Source organism: Neophocaena asiaeorientalis, unplaced genomic scaffold (assembly GCF_003031525.2).
Source record: "Neophocaena asiaeorientalis asiaeorientalis breed wild unplaced genomic scaffold, Neophocaena_asiaeorientalis_V1.1 scaffold36, whole genome shotgun sequence".
Lineage (NCBI taxonomy): Eukaryota > Metazoa > Chordata > Mammalia > Artiodactyla > Phocoenidae > Neophocaena > Neophocaena asiaeorientalis.
The window spans coordinates 7,060,216-7,085,058 of record NW_020174149.1 but is presented as its reverse complement, the minus strand read 5'-3'; the positions used below and the strand labels follow the sequence as shown (position 1 = coordinate 7,085,058).

Here is a 24,843-nt window from a genome sequence, read left to right as displayed (position 1 = left end):
CCCCCCCCCCCCCGCCCAAGCCCCTGCTGTTATCTTAGGGTCGCCTGTCTTCACGGCACTTAGGACAGCTGTCCCGCGTGCTGGCGGGAGAGTCATATCCTCTTGCTGTTTGCACAGTGGCACATTTGTCTTCCTAATCCCGGTATGTGAAAGTTCCTGCTTCCACGACCAGAATCAGAAACCAAATATTAAAACAAATCTTTCCTTAATATTATCCTCCTGTCTGAAGATGTTTGTACTTGTAACCTCTGTTTATCTATTTCCAGTGGCACTGTCATAAGGAGGAATAGCATATTTACACACCTGTGCCTTTATGAAAGATCATTTATCAATTTCCTAATTTGTCCACATAACAAATATTTACCAGTCACTCTGTTCCTGAGCTCACGTTAGGTGCTGGGCCCACAAAGATGAGTAAGAAAGTTCTTTCCCTCAGGCAGCTCCCACTTCCAGAGGGAAGAGAATTGAACAGTGTCTATGGGAGGCGGTTGTGCAAGTGCCACGCCCCTGGCAGGGGTGAGTGGGAAGGAGGAGGAAAACTTCACAGAGGAGATTATATTGGAGCTGGGCAGTGAAGGGTGAGTAGGAGTTCTCTGGGCTCTGCATTACAGGGAAGAGAAGGAAGGTGAAGGTAAAAGGGAGGATTGGGACATTGGTTTCACTTTAAGTGTTCTGAGAAGGAAGGAGACTTCTTGGTTTGTATGTTAAGTGTTTCTGACAAAGGAGCGTTTTCTCACAAAGGCTAGATCATCATTTCCACTGGAAGTCTGTGCCTTAACAAAGCCATCTTTCCCTGCCTATAATGAATGCAAAGGCAAATACACGAGGCACCAGCAGGCTTTGAATGAAAGGATTGCTTGCATCCTGTCAAGGGGCAAGGAGAGGGTCACGGGAAATTCCTCCAGGGTAACCTGCTGTCTCGCCTTCTCTTCTAGGCATGTGGCCTATTAACCCTGGCTGCTCAGGGCAGAGCCCTCACCACAATTACTCCCAGTGGGTGTCCTGTGGCTTCTGATGGAATGAAAGTGAGGTGTGAATCCAGTGGAAAGCCAACCTAGTGCCCCCCCAAACCCCGGTGCTACCCTGCAGCTTTACTTTCTTCAGCACCTCCCAGGGCAGAGCTCTGTATACACCAGGTGCTCAATAAATGCTTGTTTGATTGATCAACTGAGTGACCACTATCGAAGTAGAGGAAAAAAATCAGATTCTCCTTAAGAATGTCTATTGCAGCCATCAGTACTGCATTTTCAGGGCTAGGTTCAAGCAAGACAAATCATTTTCACTGCTCACAGTGTCCAAATGACCAGTCACAAGCTGGCTGACGGGATTAAAAAGGAAAAGAACAACTGGGCATACTGGAAGTCTCCTTCAGCCAGGATGTGCAGCATGCCCTACCTGACATCTGCAAACTCTGATACAGACCAATCAGTAACTAGTGCGGCCATGATTTGGCTGTCAGAATTCAAAAACTAGAAAAGGAAAAAGCAAAGAAAGCAGCCAGAAATGATTAGATCTTGGGCCTCTAAACAACAGTGAAAGGTCCTTTGTCTCATGCATCTGAGTCCAAGCACTTGGTGGGAGCTTCCCCTGTCCAGGGTTTCCTACCCTCTGGTAGGAAGTGGGCGTTCCTCTGGGCACTAAGAAACCACTTAGGACGAACTAGTAATAATTTGCTGGGTCAAGAGGCTCAGCCTTTGGCAGGAGCTGTTTGTAGGTTTTTCATATGCCACCTTTAGCTGTTTAGGATGGTTCTATTTTCAGAGTTCATTTGTTACATTGTAATAGGCTTTCCTCCATTGCCTGCCATAGTGACAGAGGATGCTGGAGGGACTCCATTGTTCCACTCCTGTGAGCACCAATGCACTGAATAGATGGTTCCGGAAAGAAGGCATACTTGACCTTGACCACCACTGAGACTTTCACTATGGAATTTTAGATGTCTTTCTAAATGCATTTTATATCAACAATATTTTCAAAGCTATTACACTAAAGTATTCTAAATGTATCCACTGATTAAGATAACTTATCTCTCACACATGGTAAATGACTCAAGGTATCAATAATAAGGGTACACAGTTGCTCTTCCTCCGTACAGGAGCTTCCTGTATATACCCAGAGGGGTATTTCTGCATTTGACTTTCTCACTCCAGTCTAGTCCTTTGACCCTAATTCTTACACTTAGGGGACAGAGATGTGACAAGCATGGAATGTGATGGACATTTTCCAAATAGAACTTCTTTTTAAATAGATTTATAGAAGAATGTTTTCTAATCCCTCACCATTGTAGCTTTGTGATGTCAAACTGCCACAATTCTATCAGCCAAATTTTTCTACACTCATCTTGTGTGGTGAAATAGCAGCTATGAGATTGAATTTATTCATCATATGGCTTTTTAGATATGCTTTAGTATTTTCTGAGAGAAGGGGGATCAAATCTACTGGTTGTCAAAGGCCAGGTAATCTTCAAAATATCAAGGACTGCCAGCCCCGTAACACAGTGTATTTTTTATTATCATCTGGTCCTTTCTCACCAGCTCACACACTCATCTCATCTCTGACTCTTATCCATTACTGCTGAAAATCCAGAGATTACTGACACAAAATGTGCTGCCCCTGTAACCACTGGCTTATTCATGGGTTGGGGAGACCTGGGGATGCGTAGGGGATGAGGTGCATAAGTTGGAAAACCAGAAGGAAGTCCAAGGATGGAGAAGAAATTAGCCAGGAAAATGCTAGTGGTATAAACAGAGTCATGTTGAATATGAAACCGTGCCACGATTTCATGAATTTAGAACAGAATTTTGCCCCTAATTCCCAAGGCTGCCAGTGTCTTTATGTTCATCCAACTTGCTTCTAGTTTTTATTTTTAAAACTACAAAAATGTAAGGGAAAGCCAGCTAGTTTAGAGGACTCAACTACATCTTTAGATTCTTTTATTAGATCCTTTTTTTCTTCAAGAGACCCCAATTTCTTCTTGATCTGCTCTTAGCTGCGTGTAACTCTCTCACTCACTCTGTCACCTCTTCTCCCAAGAATGGTCATTTTCTCAGGATAAGACTCTGAGGCGGGCCTGTGAATCCTTTTAACAGCAGCCCCGACATGAAGCGATGGAGGCCATGGGCTCAGAAAAGAGTGGGTCAGGACCTGGTGTGGGATGCCGGTGAAGAATGTGATCACACAGCCTGGGGGGGCCTCCCCCATTTTGCTGTTGCTCCACATACACCCCCATCCAGCCCTGACCTGGTGGGAACCTAGCATGTATCTTTCTTTAGTCAATTTCTCTGCTGCCTACTTCTGAGTTCCACAGGCTACCACCACCTGAGAGATAAGCAAGGCCAGAGCCTTCTTTACTCAGAGCCAAGAACGGAGGAGACAGTGGGTGTTTCTCAGCTGATTGCAGTCCACGATCCCTTTTTATAAACATAAAGACCTCGTGCCCTTATCTTCACCCATTCTGACTCCTGGTGCAGAAGGAAGGACATCTTCCGGGACAGGACCACGAGACAAGATTGAGCCTTCCTGTCTATAATTTGGATTAGCTGCTAGCAGCTGTATTTCTTGAGTGCTGATTATGTCTCAAGCCAAGAATTTTACAATTATCTTTTTACTTCAGCCTACCCACGGGTAGGTATGATCATTATTCCTACTTTTAAAATGTACAAAAAGAGCCTCAGAGAGAAACGGGCCAGCTAGTAAGAGGCCAACCTGGGCTCCCATGTGAACGGTCTCATTCCAGCACAGGTGCTCTGAACCACTACTCTATGCAGCTGTTTGTTTCTTTTCTCCTTTTCATGGATATACCTCATATCTTACTATTCATGATTTTTTTTCCAGATCATACAAGCCAGCGCTCCACACCAATTCTGATTTCATTCATTCCTTGTGCCCTCTATCCCGCAGCAAATCCAATGAAAAATCACTATGTCGGTAACCCTGAGTTTGAAGGGGAAGAACTGACTCTCTGACAGGAGTGGTCTCTGCTTCTCCCAAGGGTCTCCTCAGTGTGCGTGTGCGGTAGGGAGATGAACATCTAAGAACTGTAGTCCTTAGGCTCCCTTGCTTCAGGCTTCCAACTGGGTTCAGCTAATGGGAGGCTTGGGCAGGAAAGGGAAGGAGGGAGGAGAGGTATGCTGGGGTATTTAGTCCTGTTCCCTCCCTGCTGTGGTGATGCAATGGATGACCCTCACAGCCACCACTGTCCAGGCTCTTCTCCTGTGGCTCTAGCCATCCCCTGGCTCCAGCAGTAACACGGTTTCCTCCTGTTGCCCCTTCAGGCTCAGGAGTGGTCGTGGCTTTGCACTGCTGGCAACCCCTGGGTGCTTCAGAATCTCTGGTTCCCTTGGCCTGCCTATACCTCTGTAGAAAAGCCCCTTCATTAACTTCTCTTCAACACCCCAGCTGAGTGTGCCGTCTGCCCCTGCCAGGACCCTGCCAGAGACCATTTAACATCCCCTAGACCACAGGAAAGGTGAAAACAGTCTGAAACAAGACCTGAACAGGACGAAGGTCATTTATTTTTGTAGGGACTTTGGACTCACTTTTTATAAACTGGAATCAAATACATTGTCCAAAGGTGAAGAGGGAGCCTGGATAGCCTTCCAGTTTCCGTAGGTGTGCCTCTCTTACCATCTAGGGAGATTTTCAAGCCCACAAACCGAAACAGCAAACCCGCTTCCCACTGCAGCATTAAAATGGGTTAAACTTAACCCACTGAAGTGTGTTACATTTGGAATATGAATAAACATTTACCCTTGCTACGTACTGCATAATTTCACATCTGTAATCAACTTCCCATGCTATACTACACACCTTCTAAATTGGCTCAATGCAAGGAAGCTCTCATCTGAGCTCTGGGCTTTTCTAAAAATAAAAATGATAACAATAAACACTCCCCTCTTTACTCTTTGGTGATATATTCTGAGCCTAAGCAAGGCCTCCACGTTTAGTGGGCTATTTTTCTTTTCTTCATATGATATGCATGCCACAAAACCTGCAATTATGGGGTTTCTAAGAATTTAAATGATATGTTCTTAAAACTAACTCGATTCCTTTGTTTTTCATACACACAGAAACGCACACACACATACACAACATCCAAGAACATGAGTTTGTCTCCTGAACGTCAATCAGGGACCAAAATCAAATTCCAAGAACAGGTTTCAGAAAGGCCAACTTCATTAACCCTTTATGAATTGTAATTAAAAACCAAATAAATGTCCATCTAAGAGAGGCATTCTCTCTTATGTTCTCCAATCATGGAAGATTCTCAGAGTCAGAACAATTCCCAATCACACTCACACAGAAATTATTCAGCCTGGCCCTATGCACTGCGATGAAGCTCATTCAATGGAGTGACACTACTTCAAATCACGCTTATTAGGTATGATACCCAAACCATCCGGAGCCCAGGACTGAAGAACTTTACTGCAGACTACTGTGCTGAAGAAGGCCAGGGTCATTTTAGAAGAGGGACTGTCAAACACACTACATTTCATGATGACTGTATGATATTAAAATAGAATGAGGTGGGGCTTCCCTGGTGGCGCAGTGGTTGAGAATCTGCCTGCCAGTGCAGGGGACACGGGTTCGAGCCCTGGTCTGGGAGGATCCCACATGCCGCGGAGCAACTGGACCCGTGAGCCACAATTACTGAGCCTGTGCGTCTGGAGCCTGTGCTCCGTAACAAGAGAGGCCGCGATAGTGAGAGGCCCGCACACCGTGATGAAGAGTGGCCCCCACTTGCCGCAACTAGAGAAAGCCCTCGCACAGAAACGAAGACCCAACACAGCCATAAAGAAAGAAAGAAAGAAAGAAAGAAAAATTTTTTAAAAATAGAATGATGAGCAATTCACTATTTTAAGAAGAAATGGGTCAGATCATTAAATGTGATTAAACACGTAAAATCGTGTTACAAGTGCCGGACAATCTACTGATTTAGGCACTTTGAGAAATAAACATTAAAATGATGCTTACCTTCAAGGAGTTTATAGTCTGGTTGGGACATAAAAAGAGAATTAACAGCAAGCACATGAAAGTAGATACTGAAAGATGAGAAATGAATAGATCAGACAGTGAGAGCTCTGAGAGGTCAGAAAAGAGAGGAACCACAAAAAACTGCCATGCAGATTCCTCAAGAAAAAATTCTTTTTTCTGAAAAGCAACAGTTCCTGTTTTAAAAAAAACAAGAAGAAACTTTATTACCTAATTCAATCAAACAACGTATTTTCTTTATTGCAGAGGTTTGCCGACTAAACACTGTAATTTTTTTTTTTTTTTTTTTGCTGTACGCGGGCCTCTCACCGTTGTGGCCTCTCCCGCCGCGGAGCACAGGCTCCGGACGCGCAGGCTCAGCGGCCATGGCTCACGGGCCCAGCCGTTCCGCGGCATGTGGGATCTTCCCGGACCGGGGCACAAACCCGCGTCCCCTGCATCGGCAGGCGGACTCCCAACCACTGCGCCACCAGGGAAGCCCTAAACGCTGTAATATTAAAATGCTTTAGGATCATCCAAACAATGATTAAAAGCACTTATTTCTTGATAAGTTTCTGCAGGATTAAACACACACACTTTACATTAATTATTACCGAGCTGGCAGGAAGTACGCACAATGCAAGAATCCCCGGATTTCAGAGAACTGAGGGCAGTGAAATTATATTCTCTTTCCTCACCACATTTCTACTGATCTTCTTAGAGCAATCTCAGAAACGTTGCAAACAAATAATTTACTCCCGATAAGAAAAGACAGGCCCTGAGAAGACAGGTGATCAGAAAAATGAGAAAATATCTCTGGCAGGACCATTTTCTATTATGAGGGGCAGGCAGTCCCAGCGTTAGCCATTTTTCTTGCCTTATCTGAAGCTTAATGCCAGCGTTGGAAGATGAGGAGGAGTTAAACTCTTCCTTTTTGTTTGCCGTCAACCCTCACAATTTGCCAGACATGTTACTATTTTATTTCACTGAAGTGCTTTGCAGATTGTTCTGAAGCTTGGTGGAAATAGAAGCCATTCTTGGGTTCAGCCAGTGCTTTTCAAGGAAAGGGAGGGCACAGTCTCTTTTCCCTCACAAGGAATCCGCTGTCCAATTTATTTCGACTTATTTGGGCTTGAAAAGGAAACACTTCAGTCTGCAATGAATAACCCCAGACAGTTGTAAAGTTAGACCAACTTCTAAAAGGAGTCTGCATGGCCCTTCTAAGGGCAAACATGATTTCCCAGGTAATTCATAATTAGTTAATGGTGCCCTGAATGATTTTTAGCTGTCGTAAGCACCATTACTGTCTTCTGAAGAATTTAGAGATGTTTCTTCAGAAATGACAGCAGGGGTTAGCTTTATTTCAAAACTTTTCTTTCCATTAGCAGATGGCTGAATTTCTTTCTTATTTCCAATAACGAAAACGTATGTCAACTTGTTATTTTAGGCTATTGTAAGCATTTGACCTCCAGCATAGGCACGAGGAGAAACAAGCCTGTTTACTTGAGACTTGGTTTTATAAAATAGTGAGTTGATTCAGGGTCCGAATGATCCTTATTCTGCTGTTCTTTTTTTTAAATTCAGGAATAGCATATAATTTAAAATGTCAGGAAATGGTAATAAAAGGGTGGAGGTATTTTCCCTGCCCAGTGATTATGCTCCAATATTAAAGTTATAACATACAAAATTGAAACTACAGTTAGTTGGCATCTAAATTTTTTTTTTCTCCATACCACAGTTGGTATAAAAGCCTCTTTTACACATGTATCTTTGCTTATCTTTTTTTTTTGGCTGTGTTGAGTCTTCATTGTTGCACGCAGGCTTTCTCTCTCTAGTTGTGGTGAGCAGGGTCTACTCTTCGTTGTGGTGCGCGGGCTTCTCGTTGCAGTGGCTTCTCTTGTTGCGGAGCACGGGCTGTAGGCATGTGGGCTTCAGTAGTTGGAGCACGGGGGCTCCGTAGTTGTGGTTTGCAGGCTCCAGAGAGCAGGCTGGAGGGCAGGCTCAGTAGTTGTGGCGCATGGGCTTAGCAGTTCCGCGGCATGTGGTATCTTCCCGGACCAGGGCTCGAACCCAAGTCCCCTGCATTGGCAGGCAGATTCTTAACCACTGAGCCACCAGGGAAGCCCCTCTTTGCTTATCTATTCACATTTGTATCCTCCATGTAAATTGTGCCCTGGTCAACCTCTGAAAAGAAATGTTTTTGCTGTGTCTCTATCTGGTCTTTTTTGGCCATTCATCTACTTAAGATGAAGGCGGGAAAAAACCTTTCACTAGAGTAAAAAAAAAACTAGCTGTACTCTTGTAAATCTAATCTAAAATGAGTGTATACATAGGACAAGCAGTCTTGCCTAAAAAAGGAAGTATCTGCCTAAGCTGAATAAAGAAGGACCGCGTAGAGAATATTATTCAGACTTTTTGGATTCTAAATAGGAAAAGGAGGGTTACCATTAGAAAGATGAGCAGAAATGAAAATGTTCATGAAGTGAAAAGGTGAACCAGCTTTAAATAATTGCAGCTTGGAATCTCAAAGAACCAGCATCACCTCTGGCACCAAGCATCTCTGCCCATGGAGTCTCTCACCTTTCTGCCTAAATCATCTGAAGAATCTGTTTGACAACCAATCCAACATCGTGCTTTGGAGAGGTTATTTTCTCAGAAGGCCCTGATATTTTAAATGTTTTCTTTCTTACCCATCTCCTCTGGAAGTTTGAAGGAAGCACACACACACACACGTACACAATTTGGGGCTAAAGAATGAATAAAAAATCAGTGCAAATACTGAACAGTTAAATTCACTTTCAACTTTACAATTCAGAGAAGAAATGTTAAATGTGTCAAGTTGCAGGCAGCAACGCAGCCTTTAAGGCCATAAACTGGTTATTATCCTACAGTATTTATAGGGCGCTCTGGGTTCCAGGTGCCTTGCAGCCACACATTTCTCCTGCTACCCCAATAGGGAACAGGCATCACTAACCACATTTTACAGGCAAAGAATCAGGAGTTAAGTGATGGGCCTCGGGTTACAGACTAAACAGAAGGTAGGAAAGGAATGGCATACCTAGTCTCTCAGTCCAAGCAAGCATCTTGTGGAGTGTCATCTTAAGATATCAAAGAGGTAAATATTCGTGTCGATTTAGAACTTTTATTCCAACAGTGAGAAAACCAGAAGCTTCACCACTCTTCAGAAGCTGGTCCACAACAGGATTCTCAACATGCATCAGAATCCCCTGGAGGGCTTATTAACATGCCCTGTGAGCGTGTTCTGAGCCTGATCTCCAGCTTTTTGGATTCAGAAGGTCTGGGATGGGGCCTGAGAATCTGTATTTCTGAAAAGTTCTTGGGTGATGCTGATGCTGGTGGTCTAGGGAACCCAATTCTGTGGAACTGATATTCCACCTCACATCTAAGCCCTTCCTCATACACCTTGAAACATCCCTCCCTCTCCCTCTCTCCAGGTATTATCCAGAGATTCACACTCCCCGTCCTGTTGGCCTTGCATTTCAGCTTCCTCATCCATATTACTCAGTACGTCCCATAGACAGAAATGAGGCCGTGTAACAAGGTGCGTAAGAGCCTTGGTTTTGATATATATATGTGTGTGTATATATATATACACACATACATACATATATATATATCAAATTGCCTCCATTCCACTCAAGTCTTAATACCTCCATTGCTGCATTTATAAAATGCGAAAAAATAATAACTACCTGATAGGTTTATTTTAAGGATTAACTGAGGTAACCCACTAAAGCACTGAACGCCTGGCACGGACTTAGAGCTCAGTAATAGTGATTATTATTATCATTGCATATTTATCCAACAAACATTTGTTGAAATCTGCCATACTTTAGACTCTACGAAAGGTAATGAAGACAGAATGACAAGTCCTGATGCCTGCTCTCAAAGAGCTGAATATCTGATTTTTGAGCTAGATGGGAGTTTCAGAGTGTCCTGTGATATTATACTACATGGACGTACTCAGATACATTCATTTGTAGGCAAAAACAAAATAAAGCAACAACAACAAAAACCTTTCCCTGAATAAAAGCTTCTGCAGAAGACCGAAGGGTAAATACTGAGTTATTTTGGTTGAACAGGGAGGGAGGAGGACAAAGTCCCTCTCCCACATCTCTATCCTGCTTCTCCCCAGGCTTCTGTGAGCCCTGCTCATTTAAAAAACCCAGGAATTAGTCATTACTCCATCTTTAAAACTGAGGAAACTAAGACCTAGAGAGGTGACACAACTTGCTAATAAGACACAGAGCCAACTATAGTGGAAAAGATGGGACTGGATTACAATAAAGTATCACAGAATCATGCTGGGAATGACCTTCCAGATGAGTTTGAATTGACCCAACTTCCTCATTTTATAGATATAGATACAGAGGTCTCTGAGTCTATTTAGGAGCAGATCATGGGAACATGACTATGTCTCTTAACTCCTAATCCACCTCTCTTTCTTCTACACCTCTCCTTCCTCCAGTTCCTGCCAACAATATTACAGGAACATAGCAGCCTCCCAAAATGAATCAGGCTTGGGCTCTTCTCCATTCAGTGGCACCAGATAAAGTGTCCCAGGAAGGTCTAATGTTTCAGCCCAGCCATAAGTGAGCAGTTAAGGATGTCTTCCTTTAAAATGCCCCCTCACCCCTGAAACTACATAGGCTGTTAGCTTAATAACCCTTCTAAGAGATATTTGCATTTTAATAAGGGTCACTTAAAGACTGAAAGTAGTATTTAAAAGAATTTGGTGAGGCTCAGAACCAGGAGAACATCAAAGAAGACCTGAGTCAACTGCCTGGCATCCAAGGTGTGATGCTGATGGATGTCAAGAGGCACCACAGGGCTTCCCTGGTGGCGCAGCGGTTGAGAGTCCGCCTGTCGATGCAGGGGACACGGGTTCGTGCCCCGGTCCGGGAGGATCCCACATGCCGCGGAGCGGCTGGGCCCATGAGCCATGGCTGCTGAGCCTGCGTGTCTGGAGCCTGTGCTCTGCAATGGGAGAGGCCACAACAGTGAGAGGCCCGCGTACCGAAAAAAAAAAAAAAGAGGCACAATCCTTCTCCCAGCTGCCACTGGCTTCCCTGCCAGGGAGAACAGTCTCTGGCTTACAAACGGGATGGACAACCTGCTGACAGAGACCTTGGAGGAAGACATGATCCATGAGAGTGGGGCCAGAAGCAAGGAATTAGGCAAATGTCTTGATTTTTTTTAAAGAGACAGAAGGAAAATTCTCCAAGATATTGGTGGTTGAGCTGGAAATTGATCCCAGAAGTTATAAATGGGATGGATTGAAAAAGAAAGTGATAATGGTGGGGCCATAAAGCCAATCCAGTCACATTAAGAACAACTGAAGTCATAGTAATGCCAGTCATATCTTTCCAGAAATAAAGGAATAAGATTGGGATATCAGAGAAAATGAAGCAAACAAGAGGGATGTCCGCAAAGCGTTTTGGACAAGGTTACAAAACACAGGTTAGGGCTTCCCTGGTGGCGCAGTGGTTGGGAGTCCGCCTGCCGATGCAGGGGACGCGGGTTCGTGCCCCGGTCCGGGAAGATCCCACATGCCACGGAGCGGCTGGGCCCGTGAGCCATGGCTGCTGGGCCTGCGCGTCCGCAGCCTGTGCTCCACAGCGGGGGAGGCCACGGTAGTGAGAGGCCCGCGTACCGCAAAAAAAAACCAAACACAGGTTAGAGACCAGTACAATTAGGCAGATTAATAATCAATCTGATGATTGACAAGTAGAAAGGGCTCAAATTAGCTGATAGAAGAATATTTCTTGGCCTTATCCTAGGCAATATTTTTATTAACATTTTAACCAAAAGTGTGAGCATTTTTATCAAAATTATCCATGTACAGGAGATCTAATTAAAGGTCACTATATTTGAAAGAAGCATGCTCTTTACCCTTTCTGGAATAAAGATTCAGAAGCTTGGATTGCCACCTGTGAGGGGTAGATAATATATTAGATGGTAAAATGGGGATTAAAAAAAAAACTGAATAGGATGGCACCAAATTCAATAAAATTTCATTTAAGAGGGACAGATGTAACTTTTTGCCAAGAATTTAAAAAATCATTGCCAATACTGGGGAGACACAACCTAGCAGGGGTACATACAATGTAGATGTAAAGATTGTAATTGGTGTAACATCAGTAGCTATTATAGAGTAACAAAGCTTCCAGAAAATTCTGATCTCAGACTGTGCTAATAGGATGACAAGGTGGCCATCTCCTTTGGTCAGACTCTCTGGAGTGTCAAGTGTGGTTCTGGGGACCACACTCTATAATATTAGGGGAGGACTGAAATATGTCTGGAGGAGAATGAGTAGAATGAGATGATTCAAAACCTCATCAGGTAAGACACGGTTGAAGGAAGCGAGGTTAGCGATGTCTCTGGGTGAGCATGGTGCATGTCTTCAAAGAGCTGAAGGGGCCAGATGTGGATGTGCTCTGCAGAGTTCGGGAATGCAGAGAAATACCACCAATCCAGGGAAGCGCTTTCTAACGGTCTCCGGTGACAGCTTCAGGAGGTGGGGAGCTCCCCATTGCAGGAGACATTCAAGCATGACTGAAGTGCTTCCCAAAGAGAAGTGTGCCCATCCTTTAACTCTAGGCTGTCTGTGACCTGGATAGTGTTAATCTGACTGTATTTGCCATAAATACTCTCCTTCTGGAATAAAGCCTTGGGACTCCAAACTACTGGCTGAAAGACCTACTTCTCTGATCTACAGACTGTATCCAAATCCCAATAAAGCAGGTTTAATGATATACTGGGATTTTACAGAGCTCTTATCTATGGAGCTCAGGGCACCTTCATACCAATTATTGCCTTTTACCTTCACAATACTCCCACCAGGTAAGGAGGAGGAGGAAGCAAGTTTGATTTTGCCCATTTTGTAGCCAGGGAAGCTTGAGGAGATTTAGCAAAGGCTATTCCATCGTGATGGGAATCTGGTATTTGGAATTTTGTTCTTTAGCCATCTCTATTTTAAAGGGTAAAGCCACATTCCACCTTTCTGTGGGACACTGTCCCTGTTACAATGCATTTAAAAGCGACAGTAATCGGGACTGACTTCAACGTTTGGTTCCAGGAAAGGCAGGGACTCACTAGTGGAGACAGGCAGAGGTGTTAGGAAGTAGAATGAGAAAAGCTGTTTGACCCTGATCAGTGGTGAATTACAAGGAAAAATGGCTTGGAGAGGACCCTTCTTCTCATTTTACCTCATTTTCCTCAATTATCTGAGTGGCTGATAATTCTCTGGGATGGAAGGCAGTTCCAAAAATGGCTTTTTACACCACATGAAAATATCCAGGGCTTAAAAGCACCCTTTTCTGTGTTTCTGTGTGGTATTTAACACAGTATGTCTTAAATTAGATGGGCAAATGTCTCTCTGACTAATCCGTAAGACCCATAAAGGAACTGACAAGCTTTCCTTGTCCTTGTGTCAAGAGGTACAGAAGAAGGTGTATAAGCACAGTCTCTGAAACCACACTGCCTAGGTTCAAATACCACCTCTACCACCCATGAGCTGGGTGACTCTGGGTAAGTCAGTCCACTGCTCTGTGCCTAGTTTCCTCATCCATAAAACGGGATCATCAGAGCACCTCCTCCCTCACAGGAGGGCTGTGGGGAATAGATCAGCAAATCTATAAAATAAATGCCGGGCACCTGGCATATGCTTCCCATGTCCGCCTCCACGGCCACTGCACTGCCTGTACACCACAGAGCACAGCGAGTCTTCACCTTGGTGCTAGGAATCAATCTACTCCCTCGTCACCTGCTTTAAGATCTTGGGCTGTCCACACCAGAGGGCAATATTAGGAAAGCAGGCATAAATAAAAGGCACAGATAACCCCGAAATCTACTCTCTCCAAAAAAATGTCCACTGTTTTCCACCAAGGAAGCTTTGTACCAGAACTGCTAATGATCTGTAAAGATTTTCCCTAGATGGTCTGTTCTGTAGAAGAGATGATGGTGTTTTAAAGAAATGCCATTCTAAAGCAAGTTTTAAAAGAAGACACTTTCTCCCGTGAGGGAGAAATTTACCTAAGTGCTCCCAGCATTGGGTCTAATTTTAAGTGATTTAGATTCTGGTGTTGGAGAACAAGTAAAGATGGGACCAATGTGGTCTCTCTGGTTGCAGCAGATGCACCCCTGCAAATAGGATGTGAGGTGAAAGAAAGAAGGGATACGTAGGAGGCTGGAGGGAAAGGGCCAGATGATGACCATGGGACAGAAAAGGTCTTCCAAGGCCCAGAAGGAACAACTCTGAAAGCACTTGAGGAAAGAGAAAGAGAATCTTCAAGAAGGAAAGAACCCCAGGGAAATGTGCACCCAGGTGTGGCAGGACAGTCTGGAGGACAGGTTAAAATCTGAGAACCGTCATTAATATTGCTATCCCGAGTAGGGTCGGGGGTCCAGCTGGCTGTTAGATGTTAGTGAGGAAAGCTGCCATATCCTAGAAGTTGCTCTGTTGGTTTGGATGTCTCTTTAATATTTATTTGGCTTTAGTTCTTCCAATAAAGAGTTTTTTACAGTAAAGTTGCACAAAGTGCACAGTCACAGATCTGTGGGGATGCCAGCCAAAAGCCCTACTGGCAAACCTCTGTGAGGATGACCGTGTTGTTCACAACCACAGGGTTCTGTCACCCCTGCTTAGCAAGGTGTGTAAACCACAGGGGAGGGGAAGGACAAATGAATATCTTCCTGCAGGCAGAAAGTGCAAAACTCAGAAGCCACAGTTCAGTGGCTCTGGGACTTCAGTCTCCAGCGTGTAAGGTTTGGTGATGGGCATGGTAGTGAAGAGCCCCACTGCCGGCCAATCTTGAGAGAGGAGATGTGGTTCTCATGCAGCTCTATTACTTTTTGCCTGTACCACTTTGGGCAAATTATGTAACTTTTCTAAATCTCTTTTTCTTCCTCTTTTTTTTTTTTTTTTTTTGCGGTACACGGGCCTCTCACTGTTGTGGCCTCTCCCGTTGCGGAGCACAGGCTCCGGACGCGCAGGCTCAGTGGCCATGGCTCACGGGCCCAGCCGCTCCGCGGTATGTGGGATCTGCCCGGACCGGGGCACGAACCCGTGTCCCCTGCATCGGCAGGCGGACTCTCAACCACTGCGCCACCAGGGAAGCCCCGTTACTTCCTCTTTAATAGAGAAATCTATTGGACCTACCCTCCGGGGGCCAGGGAGGGTTCAGTGAGCCCAGCTCCTCACCAAATGTTGATGCTCATCATCTCACTCATCAATCTTCTACTTCACCCTCTCATGGAGAATCACAAAAACACGGAAATACTGCTGAAAGATAGGGGCTGGGGAGGGCAGGGGAGGGGAAGGGGAGGGAGGGGAGGCTGCACAAAGGAACTGGGCATTGCAACACTGGCTCATTCACACTGGGAAAGCAAGACGTGATAAAGGGTTTGGTGCCACTCGGTTCCAGAGTAAACAAAAGCCCAGATGAGCCACAGCCCTGTAAGAAAACCCCAACACTGCAATATTGTGAACAGACAGCTTCGGGCCCTCAAAGCAACTGGAAAGGCCGAAAGAAAATGAAGTTTGTTTTGTGGAAGTGGAGACCGACTCAGCGTCTCTAATGGAACCACATCTCCTCTGTCAGACCTGCCGGCAGTGGGGCTCTTCACCACCATGCCCATCCCCAAACCTTACACACTGGAGATTGGGGTCCCAGAGCCACCAAACTGAGGCTTCTGAGTTTTGCACTTTCTGCCTGCAGGAAGGTATTCATTTTTCATTCTCCTCCCCTGTGGTTTAGACACACTGCTAAGCAGGGGTGACAGAACCTCTAATGGAGCACTGCAATGTGCAACTGTAGGTTTACCAAAAGAGCTCCTGGAGCTTCTCAGAAGTAAGCATCTTACACCTCAAATTGAAAGCAAAACAAGTTTGGCAGCTCCGTTATATCTGAATTGTATCCACGAGGATGTTAAACTAGAGGGTGTCTGTGAAGACACCATCCACCATGCCTGGCACCGGACAGTACAAGGACCACCTTCGTGCTGGTATGAAAAGGTGACATTAGGGTGTCTGCACCGATGGGAGGGTGCTGAGCTGACCTCCACCTGCATCCTTTTTCTCCTCCTCACCTCAACTCAACCTCCCCTTGGAGACCAGGACTTAACACTATCTGCGTTATTTATCTAATAAAGGTGGGCTAAGAATTGAGGCTCGAATCCTTGACTTTTTGTGGTGACTCCATTAAAATGTTTCATGCACAACTTCTGAGAAGTATGTAAGGGTTTATGGCGCCGAACGGCTTTTAAATTTGCAGATTTTACACATGCAGTTCCCTTTTTAATGCCCTAAACTGCTTCCGTGCTCCAGGAGCATCTGCTTCCCTTCACAGCTCCTCTCTGTCTGATCCAGTTCCTTGTATCTGGTAGAGAACAACAGCCTCACGACTGGGCAAAGCACAGAAAACATGCCAGCTGTGGCCACACGGCTTTGGGACTGGATTGAGAGGATAGGGGCTTTTCAGGAGCTGTGGGCACCTCTGCACAGCCCTGCCAGCCACAGGAGTCAGGTAAAACAAATTCACGAGAAAATGAAATTTTTCCTTTCTATTTCATGAGATGATGAGATTCTTCTCTGTTATTAGGCCCAAACTATTACGTTACTTACAGCTTTTATTGAAAGGTAAGCGTTGTTACCATACAGAATCTGCTAAATTATTAGGATCATAAATGACCTACAGGATGGGTCATGGAACTAATGCAAGTTTCTTGGCTTAATAAATTTGCAAGTGCCAAATTTATTATTATACATTTATAATAATTTATAATAATAATAATTTTCCCCCTCCTCCTCCCACGTACACAAACAAAACTGCTGTAAAATTATCAGGGGAATAAAAAGAATTTGAATGGCCAGGGGAGCTACCCCGGGCACAAAAACCACACGAAGCCATGTCTGTCTCAGGGCTCTGACCTTGCCCCTTTTTCTTCTCACTGACACCTCCCAGGACAGTCTTTATCCACCCGCTTGGCTGCTTGAATTCCACATGGCTGCCTATAACCCAGACTTCTCCACTATGCTCTAGCACAGGACTCAGCAAACTTTTCCTGTAAAAGTCTCGAGAGAAAAATATTTTTGGTTTTGTGTGCCACGGGGTGTCTGGGTCTCTGATGCACCTACTCAACTCTGCCCTCATAGGGTGAAAGCAGCCACAGACAATGTGTAAACCAATGTGCATGGCTGCATGCCAGTAAAACTTCGTTTGCAAAAACAGAGAGAGGGCAGGATTTGGTCTATGCAGTCCCAGTTCGCCAACCCCTGCTCTCAACTCCAACTGCCTGCTAGACATTTCCACCTGCAGATTCCATAGCTGCCTCAAAACTCAATGTTTCAAGGCTAGATACATTCTCTTCTACCTCTAGTTAGCTGTAAAGAGACCACCAACACTCGTGTGCCCGGGGCTAACACTGGGGCATCATCCACATTACCCATCCTGACAACCCACAGCCAAGCACAAAGCCTATTAACTCTAACTTCTAATACATCTCATTTGGCCCACTCCAATTAAGTATTCCTTGAGTGCAGGGACCATGCATTCCTATTGTCTAATCTAGTTTCTAGCACATGGAAGGGCCTCCCAAAAAATGTTTACTGAATGAATGAATGAACTGTTATAAAGACTCTAGGGCAGTGCTGCTTCTTTTTTTTTTTTTTAATTAACTTATTTATTATTTTTGGCTGCCTTGGGTCTTTGTTGCTGCACGCGGGCTTTCTCTAGTTGCAGTGAGTAGGGGCTACTCTTCATTATGGTGCATGGGCTTCTCATTGTGGTGGTTTCTCTTGTTGTGGAGCATGGGCTCTAGGCACATGGGCTTCTGTAGTTGTGGCACGTGGGTTCAGTAGTTGTGGTGCACAGGCTTAGTTGCTCCACAGCATGTGGGATCTTCCGGGACCAGGGATCGAACCCGTGTCCCCTGCATTGGCAGGCGGATTCTTAACCACTGCACCACCAGGGAAGTCCCTCAGGCAGTGCTTCTTAAACTTCAGTGTGCATACACATCACCTGGCAACTTCACTCTGCAGTTTCTGATTCAGTAGGTCTAGAATGGGGACTACAGTTCTGCATTTCTATCACACTCCCAGGATGCTACATACTGCTCGTCCACGGACCACACTTTGAGTAGCAAGAATCTGGGAAATACCCTTTGGTCCCAGAGTGGCATATGCTAAGAGATCTCCTCCCCAATTTTGGTACATATGTTGACTTCTTTCCATGGTCATTTCATTAAATCATTACTTGCACCTATTCGAAACTCCAGAGAAATTAATAACATAATTTATGGCACCCAAATGACTTTTAAATTTGCAGAGTTTACACACATTTCCATTTCTATGCCTCAGACTATTTGCTGTTTCAATTACTTCCTCCTTCCCTATTTACTCCTATCCCTTGGTGTCCACTTAATTTAAACATAACTGTTCTCATTATCTGTATAGTGATTTTTCTACAGATGCTCTGCCAATGCAAGGCTTCCTTATCAAGATGTATTACTTATCATGAATGGTGCAAATGTATTAAACAAATTATTATTGTTTAGAAATTCAAAAGAACAGTCTATTTTCCCAGAACTCAAGCACAATGACCAAACTGAAACTTATTTGGGGGTTACCTACACCTCTTTTTATAGCAACAAAACACTTTTTTATCAGCAGAGCAAATAACTGCTTACGGAGCTCCAGGAACTATATGATTCTCCACCCTCCCAACCTCCCCTAACCCCCGGCTCACCTCACACACCAAAAAAAGAGGCAGAAGAAGAATATATCAAGGTTATCTAGAGGAACTTCATACTCCGTGAAAGCTGAGCTCTTTGCTTTGGCAAGTTAAAAGTATAATCTTAACATTACGGCAAAAATCACATTTCCTTGTATGAGTTCAATAAAGTTAGATATCACACTGGGGGCAGCAGCTCCAGCCATTCAGCTTTGCCTGGAAACTGACTTTTAGCATAAAGATGCCACAGGTCCATTACAAGTAGGCTTAGGCTAGTTTATATCAGGTAATCTCAGCATTTTGGATAACTCCATCTCCTCTGACAATTTCTAAGGATATTGAATTGTGTCACAAAATTGGTGCTATAGTGAGTATGTGATTCTAACCGGGCTTCTTCACTACTAAATTGTAGTAAAATGCACTACAATCAACTCATACTACATAAATGGCTCTCTCCCTATATTTATTTCCAATGGAAGGAATCAAGTTGCCTTACCTGAAATTACAGAAGAAAACGATTACAAAAGTATGGCAGTTTTATAACTGAGCAACATCTTATAATACCTGTCTCTTAGTCCCTTCCGGCAACTATAACAAAATACCACAGACTGGATAGCTTATAAACAACAGAAATTTGTTTCTCACAGTTCTGGAGGCTGGAAGTCCCAGACCAAGGTGCCAGCGTGGTTGGATAAGGGTTGCAGACTTTTCATTACACCCTCACATGGCAGAATGGGTTAGGGAGCTCTGTGGGATCTCTTTTTTAAGGGCATTAAGCCCATTCATGAGGGCTCCACTCCCCAGGCCCTAACTACTTCCTAAAGTCCCCACTTCCTAATGCCATCACATTGGTGTTGGGATTTCAACGTGTGAATTTGGGGGGAACACAAACATTCAGACCACAGCAACCTGATTTCATTATGCATTATATATATGGCAAACATTCCTATTTCTCCAAAACCTAAATGACCAGAAAGCTCCAAAAAATGTATTCGATAGTAATTGGTTTCCATACTGACAACTCTGGGGAACTGAAAGATCCTGAAGGGTCTTCTAAATCATTAAAGGAACATTAATACTTACAGAATTTTAGAGCTGAAAGAGATTTGGAGCTCATGCGTCCAAAATGCACATCTGACAGCTGTGTACTGAGTCTGAAGGAGTGAATAATTTGCTCATGAATGAAAGCAAGGCCTGGCACCCAGCTTCCTCACACTCCGACACATGGCCTTTGCAACCACACTGATTAAATGGCGTTAAGTATCGTAATCTTTCATATGTTCAAATTTTTGGAAATTTCATAATTCATGTATGGTCCACCCTATCTAAAATTTCAACACCCACCACCATGTTTCAGAAATCCCTTCCTACTTTCTCTCTTCTCTTTGGCATTCTCACAATTTAAAAAAAAATCATCTGTCTCCCCCATTAGAAGGTAAGATTCCTAAAGACAAAGATTTTTATCTTTTATTCACAGCTATACCACCTAGAATAGTGTCCAGCACAAAGTGAGAGGTAAATAAATTTGTTAAATTAAAAAATAAATGAATCATATATGATAACCCTCAAAAATATCACTGCATTATCAGAATATCCCCTTTTCATGTCATCTATTTGACATTTTTTCCAGAACCTCTGATGTGCCAGGCATTTTACAAGGCTGAGGTGAACCTCAGAGTAATAGCTTTATTTTATTCATTCAAGGGAGCTTAATTTAAGGTGATCCTATTATTGTAACCTCCTAATGCAATGTCATTGTTTATCAGCTTAATTCTGCAGACTGGATCTAGACATTACTCCCTGAAGGAATTATTTTCACCTTTAGCCTGAAGTCAGGACTCTTAGGATTCAGCAATCATACTCCTAGGATTATACGGCAGGGAAACTGCCATCTCTGCTGGCCTGCCAACGCTTAGAAAGATAGATCAGATCAAAATAAGCACGCCTGGCCAGGCAACTTTGACATATTCTCTCTTTCAGATATTCCCATCACAAAGTAAAGTATTTCATAACTACGGGAAGATCCTTAAATTAGAAGCACACATGGTATCAGGTCTCTCATATACTACACTCGTTTTTGAGGTAGTCAAAAAAGTAGAAATAAATCTATGGCTTTGTTTTCTAAGAATAGGAGAAAAACAATCATTTCATAAGAATTCAGGAAACTGTACAATATTTTCACAATTGAATGCTAAATTACAGTAAGGTTGGCGCTTTTATATAGAGAATGCTGGTGTTTAAAACCTCTAAGGGGTTTGGTACTTAGCACTGTCTTGTCCCTAAAACACATAATGTTGATTTAATCAAGTGACACTTTATGGAAGGGATGCCTGGAATTATTCCATCTCAGAACAGTTTATAAGAACTCAGAAAAATAAAGGGTCATAAAGTCTTAATTATTCATTCTTTAATACAGGCACAGGTAATTAAAAAAAGTTGTTTCTATCTGGCTTTAGATTCCTACCTGTCCTTCTCAGTTCACCTTAAGTGATCATCTCAAATGTTCTACCTTGTACCTAATGTGAACTTGCACTTCTTGGAATTTTCACTCAATTAATATTCTGTGCATGTCTCATAACCTGGACCACACCAGCATCTCCCGGGGGACAAGAACCGTGCTGTATTTATCTTAATATCCTTCTTGGCCCTCAGCTCAGGTATACTATATATAGTAATTACTGAGAAGTATTAGCTGACAGTGACTTGTCTGAATTTTTGTTGTTGGTGGTGTAACTTTCCAATTCCTCTTCCCAGGTTATTATTTTTTTAATTTGATTTTTAATTGTGTCAAAATACATACCATAAAATTTGTCGTCTCAACCATTTTTAAGCATACAATTCAGCAGTGTTAAGTACATTCACAGCTGTGTAACCAATCTCCAGAATTCTTTTTATCTTGCAAAACTAAAACTCTATACCCATTAAACAACAATCCCTCCTGTCCCTCTTTCCCCAGCAATCTCCATTTTACGTTGCGTATCTGTGAATTAGACTATTGTAGGTGTCTCACATAAGTGGCATCATACAGTATTTGTGTTTTGGTGACTGGTTTATTTCACTTAGCATCATATCCTCAAGGTTCATCCATGTTGTAGCATGTGCCAGAATTTCATTCCTTTTTAAGGCTGAGTAATATTCCATTGTATGTATATACCACATTTTGTTTATCCATTCATCCATTGATGGGCACTTGGGTGGTCTCCACTTTTTGGCTACTGTGAATAATGCTGCTGTTACCATGGGTGTACAGATATCTCTTTGAGACCCTGCTTTTAATTCTTTTGGATGTATACCCAGAAGTGGTATTGTCCCAGGCTAATGTTAACATTAGTTTATATATTGGCAAGCACTATGGACAGCGGATGAAAAAGGATTCCAAGAAGACACTGGGCAGAATGACTCTATAATCAAATAGGGAATGGCACCCCCCAGACAGAATGTTGGGACTCTGTGACCTTGAGGAGATCTTCATTGTGTACAATTTCTAAAAATAATAAACACCCACAGTGAGTTATGTCTCATAAACTACCTTAAGACCCCCGGTTCTGCCCTAGAGGAAATAAGGGTATGGACATGAAGAGCCAGAAGGGAGAGGAGGGGGAGATCAAGAATCAATGTATCAAAAATAGTTTCCCAGAGAAATCTTCCTAAGTAAAGCATCATGGGAATGAATGATTTAATGTTTAGGAAGCTTAACCTTTGCTTCCTGGCTTGGCCAAGTACCATGGTCCTAAGGACAGCACTTCTCTAACTTCGTTGCTTTCCCAGAGTTCAGTGGTCACTTAAATAAAGTGCCTTCCCACCTTAGCAGTCAGTAGGGTGCTACAGGGAGCCTCAGGTGGGGAACAGGGGCACATCTGCATTTTTCCGAGACTGAGCTGACACCTCTGGGACCTCAGCCATTAAATCATTTGCCCCACCTGCTTAGTGAAGATTTTCTCACTAGTCCACAGTCCCTCTATTTCCTGGGAATCCTTCCAGCTTGGGTTCATATCAACTAAATTAGAGGCTAGGGGTTTGGGTATTTTTCCTCCAACCCTTCTTAAAATGTGACAATTCGTTCCTGGGGGAAAACCCTAAAGGTAAGCATTGACCCTGAAACTGCATATATCTCGGGAAGGCTGAAAGGCACTATGGCTGAGGGAAAGGCTTGACCTTGGCGGTGAGCAGGTCATTGGTGAACTGTGAGCTGATACAGTGAGGCTCAAGTTCAACTGTAAGTGTTCAAAGAACACAGTGGACTAACAGAGATACAGGAATACTGACTATATTTTTGGAACAGGGTTTGACAAAACATCTGCAAAAGATAATGTTCTGGAAATCTAGGCTGTGTGATTGCTCAAGATACAGGGAAACTATTGATAAATTCAGGGGCTTCCTATGGTCACGCTATGGCCATTTAAATTTAATGTAGAATCTAAGGAATGAGTAATTTCCATTCCTGGAGACTGGAGTGTAGGGAGGGGAAAATGAAGAAACAGCATATTCTGGTGATACATTTTTAAGCAAGTGCTTTGCAAATATAATAGGTTATTGCTATTCCTGTAAGGCTCCATTTGTTTTAAAATAATGCCATCATTTGGGAACACCTCAATTTCATTTTAATACATGAGACCCCAGAAGAATATATCCCCTAGGTAGGAAAAGCAAATTTTTCTCAGAGCTCGCCTCTGTATAAGGTGGTAAGCAACAGAGTGTAGAAGAACATATTCTTTATTATTTAGGTGCCTTTAGACAATTAATCCTTTTGAATCTCTGCTTTGTTATTAATAAAACAGAAATAAAGTCTACCTCATGAGATTATTCTGCCCTCTAGAGCTAGCCTTTCTTCTTTCTTCTGCACCCAAATGAAATCTATAGTTGCTGGTGACACCAATTTTGATCAGATCAATGCCTTGCCATTTTTACCCTACAGGTTGAAAGAGAAAATCATATCGTCTTCCTGAGTTTTGATCAACTGTTACAAACATACATTTGGCAAGGTAGAGGGAGAAGGAAAGGACAGGCAGAGGGCGCAGAAGGAAGCAGTGAGAGGCACTGAGATAGTTTCACGAGAGAAGAGGGGAGAAAAACAGAAAAAAGTAAAAATTATGAGCAAGAAAGAAGAACATAAAGAAACGAGAGAAAGGTGATATTTTCAGATATGCACTGAAGTTTAAAAAAATACATTTCAAAGCATCAAGATGCATCAGGCAGTCATGATGTGATCACTGACAGATCGCTAACACTTGATCAGTTACAGAGCTCTCATGTGAAAAAGGAAGGATTTGTATTAATTTCCAGCACTGTCATTGCCTCAAATTATATTATATTATATAATTATAATAATATAAATATATATTATATATAATTATAATAATTATATTATTATATTATACCCCAAATTTAAAACGAAATCTAGTGAAGCATGGATACAGAAGAAGTAAAAATGTCATGTAAATAACACCTGAGTCATTTACCCAACTTGCCCTTGACATTTTCACTAGAATCTAAGTCACTGCTCTGCTCTCCCACTGAGGGCAGAAATCTTGATGTGTTTTGGTATTTACGTATTTCAAGTGCTTAAAACAATGCCTGGCATATGGCAAAGGCTCAATAAACTCTTGTTGTATGAATAGTCGATATTTATGATGAGATTGCTATATGCCAGCCCTGGGCTTGGCATCAAATAAAGAAAGACACATTTAAAACACGATCCCTCCTCTACAAATATGGTAAAGGAAGAGAGACATGCGAAAGGCTTCATAAATATGAGAAGCAGCAGCACCTAAATATGTAAAGTGTAGAGATTAGAGATGCTGGAGCTGTACTACCTGAGTATGACCCCATTCTTGTCAGTTTCTCCCTGTGATGCCTTGGACAAGTTACTTAACCTCACTGTGCCTCCGTTTTCTCATCTGTAAAGTGGGGCTATAACCCTCATGGGGATGTTGCAAGGATCACACAAATTACCATGGGGGAAGTGTAAACACAAAGTGCCAAGAAGGGCAATAGAAAATAATAATGCTAAAGCAACGAGAGGAAACTTTGGGAGGTGATGGATATGACTCTGGCCTTGGTGGTGATGGCTCTATACTTATGCCCAAACTCATTAAGTTGTATGCATTCAACTTTTACATGT

General features: G+C 43.1%; 1 protein-coding gene across 1 annotated transcript in view; it reads right to left on the bottom strand.

Annotated features, from left to right (window-relative positions):
• Window positions 1-24,843, bottom strand: part of CHN2 (chimerin 2) — a 317,587-nt gene that overhangs the window by 174,461 nt on the left and 118,283 nt on the right. The window lies entirely within an intron of this gene.